Source organism: Strigops habroptila (assembly GCF_004027225.2).
Source record: "Strigops habroptila isolate Jane chromosome 13 unlocalized genomic scaffold, bStrHab1.2.pri S16, whole genome shotgun sequence".
NCBI classification, from domain to species: domain Eukaryota; kingdom Metazoa; phylum Chordata; class Aves; order Psittaciformes; family Psittacidae; genus Strigops; species Strigops habroptila.
Genome location: NW_022651054.1, coordinates 2,998,739 through 3,013,299, shown reverse-complemented (window position 1 = coordinate 3,013,299; position 14,561 = coordinate 2,998,739). Strand labels below are relative to the sequence as shown.

General features: G+C 50.1%; 1 long non-coding RNA gene across 1 annotated transcript; it reads right to left on the bottom strand.

Moving 5' to 3' along the window:
- Positions 1-2,261: 2,261 nt before the first annotated feature.
- LOC115602093 lies at positions 2,262-13,743 on the bottom strand. Its single transcript, XR_003989598.1, has 4 exons — positions 10,477-13,743; positions 9,756-9,874; positions 9,302-9,441; positions 2,262-8,766 (listed from the first exon to the last, which is right to left on the bottom strand). It is a non-coding gene; the product is annotated as an uncharacterized LOC115602093 (long non-coding RNA).
- Between the last annotated feature and the right edge of the window lie 818 nt (positions 13,744-14,561).

Sequence of the window (14,561 nt, the reverse complement as noted above, 5' to 3'; positions counted from 1 at the left end):
CAGTGCCTTCCTCAGCCTGGTCACACTCCCCTGCTTCTTCCAGCCCAACTCGTCACATCCGAGCCACCACCGCAGCCGGTTCTTATCCAAACCTGCCTGTTTCACAGGGAGATTTCTTATCCTGATCCCCCCGTTACTTACATTGTATGATGGCAGCTAATAAGGCTCATGAAGTGCTCCTGGCAGAGGTTAGCATGGCTGTGAAGAGACTGATCATTAGGAGCAGGGGGCTGCCTGCAGGAGAATAAACACCACAAAGTGGTGCTCAGGCTGGGTGAGATTGGGCAGGTCTCATAAAGATCAGTTCTCAATGAATGAGAGGAGATGAGAAATTACAGCAAAATGCCCCTGCTTTCTTGGGAGTGTCTGATTGAGCACAAGACTTGATGGGTGCTGTAATGGGCTCCCTTATCTTAGGTCTGTCTGTGTCTGGAGTTAAGTGTTACACTCTGAATATAGAACCATAGAATGGTTCGGGTTGGAAAGGACCTTAAAGCTCCTCCAGTTCCAATCCCCTGCCACGTGCAGGGACACCTTCCACTAGAGCAGGTTGCTCCAAGCCCCTGTGTCCAACCTGGCCTTGAACACTGCCAGGGATGGAGCATATATCACTTCTTTGTGCAACCCATTCCAGCGCCTCACCACCCCCACAGTAAAGAACTTCTTCCTTGTATCTAACTTGAGCTTCCCCTGTTTCAGTTTAAACCCACCACCCCTTGTCCTATCGCTACAGCCACTGATGAAGAGTCCCTGTCCAGCATCCTTGCAGCCCCCTTCAGATACTGGAAGGCTGTTAATGAACACGGCAGTGAGGTTTTGGGTCTATGCCTTGGGCCTCAAGCTCTGCCAACAGCCAGGCATTGTGTGGGCTTCACATTTATTCCTGCACAGCTCGTTCAGAAGGTAACAGCAGCAATGATTTGTAATTAACCAGCAACAGGTAAATCAGTGCAAACACTGGTGTCAATGGGAAAATCATTCATCCCAGTATCAAACAGCATTAACTAGTGGATACCCAGCAAAGGAAGAACCAGGGTTGTTCATCTTGGGCAGGCTGGAGACAGCCAGGAATGCATCTGGAAGGAGCTGAGATGTTCCATTCTGATGCTTTCAAATGAAGATAATTCACTTCAGGACACTCAGCTCCGTTTGCATCGTTTTCAAGTGAAATGTTTTGACTTCTTTTTAATGGCTTTTTTTTTTTTTAATCAAAATTGTCTGATTTTAAAGGAAAAAAACCCCTATATAGGCCCTAAAATTATGCTTATTGGAAGGAGTGTGTAAAACCCTCCTTTCCCACTGAGCTGCAGTGGTGTATTTTATGTTGTTTTATTTTTGTCCTTTCACATACCCTTGGACACCCCACACCTCAGAATTGCTCTTTTGGGTTGACACCAGCCAAATAACACAGATCAGCTGAGCTCAGATTTACTCCTACAGAAACCCAAGCAAAAAGTGGCCATGGGGACAAGGGTCCAGAACCAGACCTTGTCTTGGCAATGGGACAGGGCTTGGGCTGCAGCAGCCTCTGGGTGTCACCTGGACCTGTGAGATGCCACCAGGGAAGTCACACAGGAGAAGCCACACTTGGGTGCAGCATCCCAAGGAGAAGCATCTCAGGGGCTGGTCCTACCCTGCAAGGTCTAGGTAAAGCTCTCAGAGGATCTTAAGGTCCTTTCCAACCCTAACTTCTATGATTCCATGATTCTATGATGACGGGTGCACGTCCCTGGAAGGGAACATCCCTCCCAGCTTCCTTCAATTACTTTATTGGGACTGCAGTCACGATGCCCTGGGTCTATTCACTTTAAGGCTTTAAGGGTCTCTCTTGGGATGAGCTGACCACAGCACTGCGAGAGCAGGGGCTTAATAAAGGAACACAAAGCACAGAGGTGATGAGACATGGTGAGGAGAGCTTCATGTCTGCCCTGAACAATCTCTGAAAGCCCTGGATGAATGTGGTTGATTTCGGTTTGGTTTTAGCATTATTCCTATTCCATTTAGCTAAATAAATAGAGGCTGGCTTTAAACTAATTTAATCGTGTGCACGCAGCCAACTTGCACAGCCTAAAGCAAATCATAATTTGTACTGAGCTGGTGTGCTCTGAGTTTAGGGGAAGAGTTTGCTACAAGATGGATTTTCAGAGGGTTTCCTACCCTCTCCAAAAGGGCGAGTGACAAACTGCTTCATGTGGGTGAATGAGGGGAAGCACCAAAGAGAAAGGAATCCAGAAAAAAAGGCCAGTTCTCAAGGAGATGCCTGGATTTACAGCACAGTTTTATTTGTCCTGGGCTGGCTTCAGAGCCATTTCACCAGGAGATGTGTCTGCATTTGGAATTTAACAGGATCTTTCTACAAAGCTTTAAAATACAAGAGCAGATAGATAGTTATTAAAATGGCAATTTAGGTGAAAATAGGTATTAAATAGACAATGTAGATCCTCCCCTCTACCCCTCCATGCCCTCTTTCCCATCTCCCACTATAACAGCGCAGGAACAGATCCCATAGGCAGTGTATCCAATTGGGGTGGCACAGGAGGGCAGACACCCCCTGGCAGCAGCTTCCCAGCTTTTCCCATCTAAAGGCTGCTTAGATGATCCAGTGGAGCTTCCTTGGTTTATAACCAAACCTAATCCAGCTGGATTACGGGCAGCAGGGATACCCACAGCATTCCACATGGATGCCCATCCAGTTCCCTACCCCTGCTCACAGCTCTGTGGGGAGCAGAACCACGTGCCTTTGCCTTCTACCACTTGTAGGAGTGACTGACCCTCTGGTTTTGTGGCCATTCCCCTTCTCCCCCTGTCATGGCCATCCAAAGGCAGTGATCTGGCAGGAAAGCTTTTACCCTCAAGGCCTTGGGGCTTGGCAGGGATGCAAGGGGCTGGTCTGTGGTCCAGGGGTCCATCCTGTGGAGCCGTGGTGGAGCTGCTGGCACCAGCTGTGCTCATCTGCTGGGAGCTGCATTCCTTGCCACGCTGGTTCTCACGTCTGTTTGCTGCAGGAAATAATTCATCTTTGCAGCTCATGCTGGGGATTAATTAATGGTTATGGCTTCTGTGACCCTGTGATTAACTCACTTGCACATAATTGCTTGAAGACAAAGCGATGTATTAGGAGCTTTTCTCCCTCCCAATCCCCACTTGCCATAGTCTCTGGAGGGACCAAGCAGTCAGTAAGAACTTGGATTTTCCTTCCTGGGTTTTGCCTTTCCCTGCTTTTTTTTGCACACCCCTTACAGATCCAGAAGGAGAAAGCTGGTGAGAACTGGAGCTGAGAGCATGTCCCAGTAGAAAACCATGTGGCCTTTGGCTGGGCACACAGACGCTCACTGGAACCTCCACGACAAATGCTGACCACATTTATATGGTTTGCTATCCAAGGGTCACATAGCACAGAGCAAAGGGCTTGGCTTTTCACTAAGACTGCTGCAACCTGGAGCAAGACAAGGATGACACCTTTGCAGCCTCCTGATGAGATGGAGTGAGATTGCCCACCACAGTTTGGTGGCCTGCAAGACAGGTCCCGAAGAGAATAGTAAGGATGAAGCTTCCTCCTCTATCACCAGGCAGCAGCTTGGGCACTGGGGCTGTGAAGTCTTGGTGAGGAGATGAGACAGAGATGTAGTGAGTGGGTAGGATCTATCTCCCTCTGTATGCAGAAAGGGACCTGTTCTTGCTAAGAGGTTGGAGTCGTAGGCAAGGTGAACATGTCTCAGTCCTTCCCCTGGGATTATTTCCAGCATGTCCTGCCTAGAAATTGCTCTGCACTGAAATGAGAACAAGGAAACTCCAGTCCCTTGCTGTGCATGGAGGCGCAGGGTCACCCGTTCTTGCACACCCATCAAGAACACTAACCACCTTTGAGACCATGTAGGCACACTTGTGCCAGAGCTCTTAGCAAGCAGAAAAGCACCCATCCCCGGGACACAGCTTAAAGCACCACCGCCAGGAGTACAGGATCTACAGAAACCCCACTGTCCTTTGTGGGCCCCAGAGGAGAGGAACTACCTACCAAATCCTCATGACTACCAGTGGGCAGAAGCCCACCTTTAGGTACCTTCACTTCCTGAGGACCAGAGATGGCCAGGATGGAGAAGGAGGTGGGGAGCTTGGAGATCCACCATGAGGTGACGTTTCACCCATTCCTCTGCCAAACCCAGGGCTCTGGCTCCATCCCACCTCCAGGTCAGAGATTGCTTTTCACCATCAACGGAGAGGCTGAAACTTGCTCTTTGCCTAATCCAGACTCTGCAGAAACAGCCACCGCTCCCTCCCTTCCCAAAATCCATTTCAATCTGAGATTACCAAGTTAAAGCACTCAGCTGACAGAAATAATAAGCACTCAGCAGGCAGCCAGCAGCTCTGCTGGGCTTCCCTCTTCCTACGCCCTTAATCTATCTTTCAGAGAGTCTTCAAGCAATTTAAGCCAGCCCTTTCAAAGGCAAGGAGCTTTAGCTTTGAACATCAAGAGTTGCCCCTGCTTGTCCTCAGCTCGCAGCAATGCTCCATCCCTGGGCACCAGCAGAACAGGGGACAGGGCAGGAGGGAAGAGCTGTGATTTCTTAGCTAGGGAGATGGGGTGGTTGGGAGACAGAGAAGTAGGGGTGAGGCCACAAGAGATGCCAGTGCTGGCAAGGTAGATATGGAAAAATGGGACTATGGAGATTATGGTGGCAAATCCAGGTTTCCCATATGGAAAGTTGGCAGGCTGCAGAAAAGGACCCTGATGTGCAATACTGCCTGAGGGTCTGCCGCTAAGCAGGAACATCAGATTACGTGAGAGAGACAGACTGGTCTCCTTCCTCTGATGGAAAGGAGGAGCACTGGAAAGGTGGTTTCCATCCACACGCTGACCCCCCCTGTGTGGGCCCAGCAGGAATGAGAATGAAGTTCAAACTAAGCAATTATTTCCTTAATTTCTCTCAAGCTTCAAATGTCTCAAATTGCCAGAGGGTTTTTTGAGGATTTGGGTTTGTTTTGTGCTTTTTTTCCCTTCTTTTTCTTTTTCATCTTGTTCTCCCTACCCCTCTTTAGTGGCTCTAATTGTGTCATTAGGAATTAATGACTTTGGAGGGAGACATTTTCTTTTTAATTAAAGGAAGAAAAGAGGAAAGCTGTAACCACATGCAGGCATCATCCCACCTCCTGGCATGGACCAGATTCTCCTGAAGCTGCTTATCTCAATTCCAGTAAGGAAGGGATTGGGACCAGCCTGGAGATGTTTTCTGTGCTGGTGTACCCCAGTTTGGAGAGCTCATCTTCCCACCTCCTCATCCATGGCAAGGAGCTCTTCTGCGCCTTGGTCAAAGTGAGACAGGGAGTAAATTTTAACTCCAGGAGAGACACACTCTGAGTGTGAATTCATGTGGAGAAGGCAAGCTGGATGGTGCAAAACCCACTCCAGATGTGGCTCTTCTCCCACAGAGACCATGAAGAAGACCTCAGGCTCACCTCATCCCCTCCAAACATCTGGAGAGCTTTGTGGCAGCTCATCCCACTGCTGCTCTGGAAGCTGAAGAGATAGCACAGGCACTATTTGGACCCCAGCAATGCTACAGTGCCCCCGCTGCTGGCTGAGGAGCCTTTCCCCAACCACACTGGAGACATGGCAGCCCTGAGGACCCCCAGAGCATCACTTGGTGATGCCTCTCCACCAGGATCTGCATAGAGAAGCCTCTCCCTGCCTTGTCCTATCTGGCAAATAGGTAATTATTTATTCCTCCTGCGGATGCTTGCTGCTCCATTCACATCAGTGTGATGCTCCATTTGTCATTGTTTGGGAGAACAGGATGGGAGGCCACGGCGCTGAAGGGGAACTGATTGCTTGGATGCCAGTCGGGCTGGGCAGGCAGCCTGGGCTCTGGGTAACTGAAAGTGATTCCTTTAGCAGCTCTCCATGGGAGAGTCACATACTGGGATCCCTCCCCAGCTACTGGGAGAACTGGTTTGCTCTCAGAGAGGAGGAAGAGCATCAGCGGGATGCGGTGCAAGTCTTGGGAGAGGATGGCAGCCACACGCCTTCACTCTGTATTTGCTGATGCTCCTCAAATGACTTCCAGCAGTCAGTAAAGGCAGTGAAGGGGTTTTTAGAGGAGCCTGTGGGAAGCAAAGCAACTGGGAAAGAGAAAAAGAATGAAGCCCCATGTCTGTAGATGTAGCTCAGTAAAGGATACAAGGAAACACAGTGGGAAAGAAAGGATAATTGGCCCTGAATTAGCAGCTGACATCCAAGAACAGCTTTTGGGGCTCCTGCAAACAGCTGGAAGCAGACACCTGCCCAAGAGCCAGGGGAATTAAAGGAAAAAGTAATAACCCCCCCCAAACCCTAGCACAAATGTCAAGGCGATACAAAGGAATGAGCACAAAATAGCACGAGACATTTTCTAAGGCATTATCTGAGATTCACAGCCCCTCCTGGGCAACGGGCTCAGCCCCAGCTGCCTCCTTGGAAAAGCTTTGCAGAAAGGGAAGGAGGGTGAAGAGAAGAAAAGCAGCCACAGTTAATAGGGGAACAGGGAGCACGTTACAGCGGGGAGTGCAAGTCAGAGATGATCTTGATGCCCAGTGGGAGCCAGGAGTTGGTGCGAGCTGCAGCCAGCCCAGAGGCACCGAGCGCGGAGGGGAGCAGCACTGAGTGCTCACCTTTCCTGCTGCTTACAGGCTAAAAAGGAGGGATGAGAGGGAGATAATCTGCTGTGGTTTGTAGGTGGAGGAGGGATGAGGAGCTTGCCTGTCCCCAGCAACAAGAGAACAGGCTCAGAGGAAGAAGGAGAGGAGCTCGGGGAAGTGAGAATGCATTTTGTGGTCCTGCACGCTCGGCTCAAGAGCTGCTCCTGGCTGGGGTGGGGATGTGCCTGCTCCTGCAGGGTGTTAGCACAGCAAATGCATTAAGTGAGGTTTTACTATTCAAATATGCTGAAGTCTGCAGTGGACTCCTGCCTTGGAAGCAGGAGGGGGGGGTCAACTTGTGGTAGGGAAGAAAATCTGGGATCTTGAGAGATCCTGGGTCTTCCTGAGTTCTGGCAGTTTTCTTGAGTTAGTTACTCATCCTCAACATTAGGATGGGGCATCCCACCATGATCTTCCTCCTTCCCTTCGGTTAGAGCTCCACACAGCATCAACATGGAAGAGAGAAGACATCTGAGACACAATTTGAAGCAAGTCAGAAGGAAAAATACCATTATCCACCCAGTGCTATGGGAAGAGATGGACAGGACCGAGTGGGCCATCAAGTCCAGCCCCACAATTCCACATGCCCTTGTGAAAGGTGACTGCTCCCAGGGACAGGAGACTGACCCCTCCAGCCACACTATGCAGGTGACAGCCACTGCCCCCTCTCCTGCCCCACAGCACCTCACATTGGAGGCAAATCGATCTTCTACCGGGCTCCATCCTGCCCCTTCCACTCCCCTCTTCCCCTTTTTGCCCCCTTTTTCTTTTTAAAACACTCAGAGAACTCCACATTAACTGTAGCTTGGAGAAAGTAATCAAGCTATTTCTAGGCAGAGAACTAATTTAATGCATGGATGACTTTAGCTCAAAAGAAGAAATAAGGACACTCAGGCATCCTAAGGGAGCAGAATAATAGGGTAATTTGCACAAGATGAGGAGAAAGGGGGGAAAAAGGGGCCACTACTTCTTTTGCATAATCATCTCTATAAATCTCATTCTTTCCCCTGTTTGCTGGTCACTATCACTGAGTCTCCAGCCATCGAACACCCTCACATGCTGGCACTTAAAAGGGGCAAGAGCCGGGTTCAGCTTGGTGCAATTTGTGTTGCACACAAGAGTGGGAAGAGTAGATAAGGGACAAGGTTTTGTGGCAATCTGGTATGCAAGGAAAGCTTAACATGCCCTTAGCCTGTGCTGGAGGCAAGGAGGCAGTGAAATAACTAGTGCCTGAAAGAAATTCCACTATTTCCAATTGCCTAAAAGGAGGAAAAGGAAGGGAAGGTGGGAAAGGCGGGAGACGCCGCCCAAAGTGTTTCCCCTTCTGGCGGTGAGACTCTAATATTTGAAGCTGCCTGATGATATGGAATAAAAGAAATGTCAGCATGAAAATCACTTGGAAGTGAAAAATTGAAGCTTTCCATTCCAAATGTGCGGAAACAACAATGTTTTCACTTAACCAAAACCCTCTATGACACATTTTTCCTTTCCCTTCACCCTCCCAAGCAACATTTGATTGAAAGCACCACTTTCTTGTGGGAAGTTTCCATCTTGAGAAAACCGCCTTTCCTGTCAATAAAACTGTTCCTGTTGAGGATTTCCAAGCAGCGTGTGACTCCATGGAATGGTCAAGTGCTGGGAATAACCAATTCAGCATGGCAGAGGCACACATGTCACAAACCTGTGTCCCCGGGTTGGGAAGGGATGGGCCCATCCAGCCCTGCTGCCACTGGAGAGCCCTGTACAGCAACCAGTAGCACCTTGGAGCAGCCTTGGGATGCACGGCTGAAAGGGATGCTCTCCTGGCTGCAGGAAATCATTCACCTCTAGACTGGATACAGCGAGTTCTGCCATCAAAGTGGATGATATGTGTTGCTTTTGTCCTGGATCCCTCTCAGCAGCATTTTGGTGGGGGTGAGGAATTGCAGAGTAGGCGCTGTAACTCTGTGCAGGCAGCACAGGATCAGCTCCAGTGAGGAGGAGCCTGGTTGTCCCCTCTTCTGTTCTGAAAGAAGCAGGATCCAGGCACAGACTTGCCGCAGACACCTTCCTGCACCCCTGCCTTGCTCTCTGCCTGGCTGCAGCCGTGTTGCACTGATGGGAGAAAAAAACATACAAGTAGGTCAGAGCCTCATTCGTCAGCTATTTTGCACCGGGTGGAGTGACTGGAACCGGCAGCTTAATGGATGGATCTCACTTGTGAAATTACCCAGCACAAAAACATATGTACCTGCAGGGCACAGAGGCTTGGTCACACCAGGGGGAGAGGAGATTTGATCCCATCACGAGCAAAGAATGGAAGAAAAGAGTTTGTTCCTCTCCTCCTCGCTCCTGTTTTCCCCCTTTCTGTGGCCAGGGCCATGTGCTGGCCCAGGGACAGCTCACTGGCTGTATTTCTCCTCCCTGGCTGTGCCACAAGGAAGCAGGAGACCAGCCCGGCTCACCCAGGAATGGAATGAGCCTTTTATTACGCTGGGCAGGAGGCTGTACTTACGGCCAGCCCAGGGATGATCTCTCTAGGTTGAACCCACATCTATTCAGACAGAGAAAACGTGGGGGGTGACTGTTCAGTAGATAATTTCTTATCCCTTTTAACAACTGAAAATGGATAGAGGAAAGGAACACATACGTGGGAGCAGCTTTACTCTCTGCATAAGGTCTTAATAATCCAAGCTCCAACTCGATGCTGGATGCCCATGCAGAGGAGCATGGGGGTGCTGAGAAGAGGAACAATATGGACATGCATCCTCAGGTGGGCTTGGAAAGATCCTGTGGACGGAAAGTGAGAACATTGGGAAAGAATTGTAGCATCCTATTAGTAAAGGCCATCTGAGCCTCTAATTAAAATTTGCCTAATGACCTGGCTGCTTCGTCATTTTCACTATCAGAGACCTTAATTTAAAGTGACAGGTACTTAGGCAAAGGCAAAATTCATTTAGCCTCTAAAAAACATTAAAGGGGCAGAGTGTGCCGCTGCCCACTGTCCCGCTGCAGGAAGCACTCCATGCGCACACTACGCTGAGGCATGGCTTGGTGAAGATGGGAGAAGGAGGAATAAGCCACACAGAACAGATGTTTCTTACCCTTAATCGCTGCTGGAAAGGGGCCCAGATGATGGGATTGTACTTCCACAGAAGGCCCACTCTGCCTTGGTGGCTCTCTTGAGTAGGGTGGCCCCAGCATTGCCAGCAAGTGATGCATCCTGCAAAATGCACACAGACACCTTTGATCAAGTCTGGGTTTTCCTCAGGGGGAGGATATAAAAATCCATTGTTCTTCCCCCAAACCTCATTCCTATTCTCTGCCTTTTCACTATAAATAGGACATAAGATGTTCTTCAGCCACAGCCCAAGGTCCTCAGCAGATGCCCTGCCCCATCCCTGGAGCCACTTGCCATCTCTGCCCCTCATCACCCTGCTCATTGTCAACAAGTCCACTTTAAATGCTCAAACCCCTCCCAGCAAATTTGCTTCCATTTCCCCAGATCACCCAAAAGTGGAGGGAGGAAGATATCCAGAAAACAACTTGTCGGTCTCCCAGCAGTCCCCATGCATCCCTCCACACCACCAGCCCTGCCTTTGCCCTTGCTCCCACCTGAGCAGTGAAGATCTTGGAAGATCCCATGCCTTGGCTGTGTCCCAGCCCACAGGACAGTGATGCTGAGCCATCCCCCAGCCACCTCCTGCCTCTCAACACCGTGTGTGCAGCCCGGGAAATCCCGGCTGCAGTATTCCTCCCCATCCCTCTCTCTTTGTTAAAGCAGAGGCTGCACTGGATTTAGTGTTCAGCGTTGGTAGTCCATACCTCATCGTTCATGCCACATTGATTCTCAATTCCAGCCCTGCAGGTTATTTAATTGGGCAGATATCCCTTCAATTTTCTCCTCCAGCGATATTATTGATGGCTGAAGTCTATCCATTTCTTTGCACAGTGCTTCAAAAGGAGCCTGTTAACAATTATAACAATAGTCAAAGACTTTGCTTTCGATTGTACTTCACAGCCCCAAATCTCAAACAATCCATTTAGCCCATCTTAGAGGCATTAATTGTCCCACGTTCAGTCTAGAGATAGCTTGTGCTGCCCTTCGGGCTGGAAGCATTACTCTTCCCTCTCCACTTCCCTTCAACAAGTGCTTTTTGAGTTGTGAGCCAGGCCAGAGGACTGTGCTCCATGTAAACCTTCCAGCAGGAGCTCACAGCATGATGCTGCTGGGGTCAGCTGGTGGCTCTGGTCTCCAGGTCACCTAAATTACATCAGCACCACCTCATTCGAGCAGGGTACCAGCCATGGGGCAGGAACTGGGACGGGTCTGGGGGTACATCAAGCCCTTGCTTTTCAAGCCCTGTATGCCTGCACTGACCATGGGAATCAATAGGCCAAACACCCCAGTAAATCCCCACTGCAGCACTGGGCCATGGTGGGAGGTGGTGAACAGAAACACTGACATGTCCCAGATAAGGCAGCAGAGATCCAGGACGGTCCGTCTGCCTCCTGTCCTCCCTCCCAGCTCCCTTCCTCACCAGTGTCTAGCTGAAGTGTTGTATGGGAATCATTTTTCCTGGGCATCTTGTATCCCCAGACTACAGTGATCCTCCGGGATGGGAGAGACCCAAGCTCAAATCTCCCTGTGTGGGATGGAGACCAAAACCCTCCTCCTTGGGCAGAGATGGAGCCAGGTTATGGGGGAAGAAGGCCACCAGGAGAAACTTCTGACACTGGACCAACTCTGCTACCCCTCAACTACCTCCAGAAGGATCCCAAAACCCAACCAGTGTTTTTCCTAGCCTGAGGGGTATGTAAGTGGGGAAGTTCTCCTCTAGGCTGGTTTGGAGCTTGTTTCATTTTGTGTATTAACAAAACATGGTTCCAGCTTTATCTGTATGTGAGATGGTCACGCTAGTGAAAAAAGAGCTCTCTTACCCCAGTGAGTTCCCAGAGGTGCTGAGATCCTCTCCTGGCACTGGGAGCATCTCGGTGCTGCCCCAGGGACCTACCCTCTCCTGCAGTGCTGCACAAGGAGTTCTGCTGTGCTGGTCCTTTGCTACCCAGTGGAGGGGCTAAGCCTGCTAGGAGCAAACTGCAGTAAATCACTGTGACTCCCCTGTTTCACCTCTCCAACATCCAGTGTTGTACAGGGGAGGAAATGCTTTAAGCTTTATCCTTTTTTTGTAACATTTGATGGATGTAGCCTCAACCTTTATACTATCTGAAAATGAATATTTTACTATAGTATAAAAGCTGAAATTGCATGAATTAATCGTATTTAAATATTATACTGAATATTTGATTCACGGGGCACAACAGCTGCTGCTGGAAGAGAACATTTCAGTCACGCTGGGCAGACCCCAACTGATTTGATCCATAGGTGCCATCCCAACAGCCCCTACTTCATTCATGTTTTCCCTTCTTCTTTCTGCATTTTCATGCAGAGGGCTGAAGAACAACAGGTCTGTGGCTCCCTGGGGCTCCTGCATTGAGCTTTCACCCCGATAGCTCTCATGCATCCACCTCCCAAGTCCCGCAGACCTGTTTTCTCAACACCATGATGCCCCCGTGGCCGCATCCACCCTCAGCACCACGATGGGGCTGCTGCTGTGGCAGAGACACGCACCTTGGCAAGCAGGGCTCCATGAGAACACTTACTGCTGCCACTAATTACTGTGGCCCTGCACTGCCTCATTAATTACCCGCCGGTCAGAGCAGCGATGCTTCCCATCTGAAAGCTGCACCAGTAATTTCATGTTTCAAATGAACTCCAGGATCACCCTGCGAGTCATTCTTTGCAGGAGAAAAGAGTGTAATATCTATAATTAAATGCAACAGGGATGGTCTAACAAGAGCATGTGAGGAGCTGAGCAGGGATGGCTGCTCGGTTTGGACACCCGGAGGGATTCCCTTTGTTGCCAGGGTTTTGGGGAAGGAGGGAGGAGGTTTGCTGATGCAGCACTGAAGTGGGAGCCACCACCGTGGTGGTGAAACAAGGTGATGCCCAGAGTGATGCCAGCTTCAATAGGGCATCCTAGTCTACCCAAACTAACACCATCAGGTTACTGGGTGCAGGGAGGGGACAGAATGCTGCAGGAGCAAGGGAATGGCAGTGGCCACTGCATCTCTCCTGCACCCCAGCCCCATCCTCTGCTCCTCTGAATGCATCTGACCCACCTGCACAAGGTGCTGCTTCAGGTACCATCATCACACTGCTGTCCAGCCTTGCTGAGAGCTGCCCTGGAAGTGATGCCAGCCTCAGTAGGGCATCCTAGTCCACCTAAACTAACACCATGATGTTATTGGGTGCAGGGAGGGGACAGAGAGCTGCAAGAGCAAGGGGATGGTGGTGGCCACCTGCACACCAGCCCCATCCTTTGCTCCTCTGAATGCATCTGACCCACCTGCACAAGGCGCTGGTTTGGGTACCATCATCAGCCTCACGCTGCTGTCCAGCCTTGCTGAGAGCTGCCCCGGGAGCTGAGGATGAGGCAGTGAACCAGGGAAGGTGTGGGCTGAGGAGGAGGAGGAGGAGGATGGGGAGTCCAGGACCGCAGTAACCTCAAGGTGACTTGAGACAGAGGTGCTTTTACAGGGAGCACAGTGTGAGAAGCTTGTATGCCATCTGCTCCTGATGCCCTGCATCCAGCGAAGCAGGGCACTGCTCTTTCCTACATGCTAAAAATACTCCATAGAAAAAAAATTGAACAAAAAAAGAAGGAAAAAAAGACGAGGAAATGAGAGGAGTATAAACAAAGACTCCATGGAGACCAGAGGCTTCATCACGCTCTTCCGTCTGTATCAGGCCCTTTCCCCCGTTTGCTCAACCAGTCTTACATCTGAGGGCAGAAACATGCTGTTACTGGGTTTGTATAGCACTGGAAGCAGGCACACGCATGCAGAAACGTGCGTACACACATCCCAGCCTCGGGTACAGGCCATGTGCAGTGTTAATGGAGCTGAGGGAGTTGAGCTGCTCCTCTTGCTCCAATCAGTAGCAAAGCCGGGGAGGTGGAAAGTTGGAGAGGATGGAGAGTCAGAGGCTGGTTTATAGATGAAGCATCCGTGACCACCTCCATCCCTGCCAGATCCCTGCCCTCCTGAGGTACTCACCAACAAGCCATGTTCTTCCCAGCAGCAGGTCCCCAAAACTGGATGATTTTGCCTCAATGGCCCCTGCAAATGCTTTTGGGACCACGCTTACAGCCATGGGGTTGGGCAGTAGGTTAGGACTTGGGCAGTCAGGTCCCTGCCTGTCTTTTGCATGAACTCCAGACAACCTCGGCCAAGCTGCTTTTTCCCCTCTGAGCCTCTGCTTCCCTTCCCATCCAGTTCTGATTTACAGCCTGCACTCTCCAAAGCAATGCTGGCCTTTTGCAGGGCTGATGTGCAGTACAAAGCCCCAGCATACAGACCATCACCTTGCTCCCAGCAAGTGGGTGCCTGTGGCTGGGCAGGCTGAGAAAATCCTGTTTGAAGGAGGCACACAACAGCTCTAAGTGATGGAAATCCTCCTTCCTCAGGCAGTGAGAGAGAGGAAAGGGAAAGAAAGAAGAAAAGCTCTTTCTGGGGAAATTAAATTGGACTTCAAATTTACAGGGTCTTCATTTTCTTCTGGTGATAATGAATTAAGCTCTTGCTGGCAGTTATATTGCTGCAGAAATAAGTGCCGGTTAAAAGCACTTTTGGAAACTATGACTTTCAATTTAAAGCTGCCACAATTTACATTTAATCCATTCATTAATTCATTTATTTATGCTGCTCAGGTACAAACCTTGCACCTCTCCCAGGATTCACTAAAATGCTGTTTTTAACCCCAAACCAGTTTCCATGTGGACCTGGGGGCTGGGTCAGGGCATATTTCCCTGCGAGAGTTTTGCTCAGCGTCATGCAGGGCCCTCCAG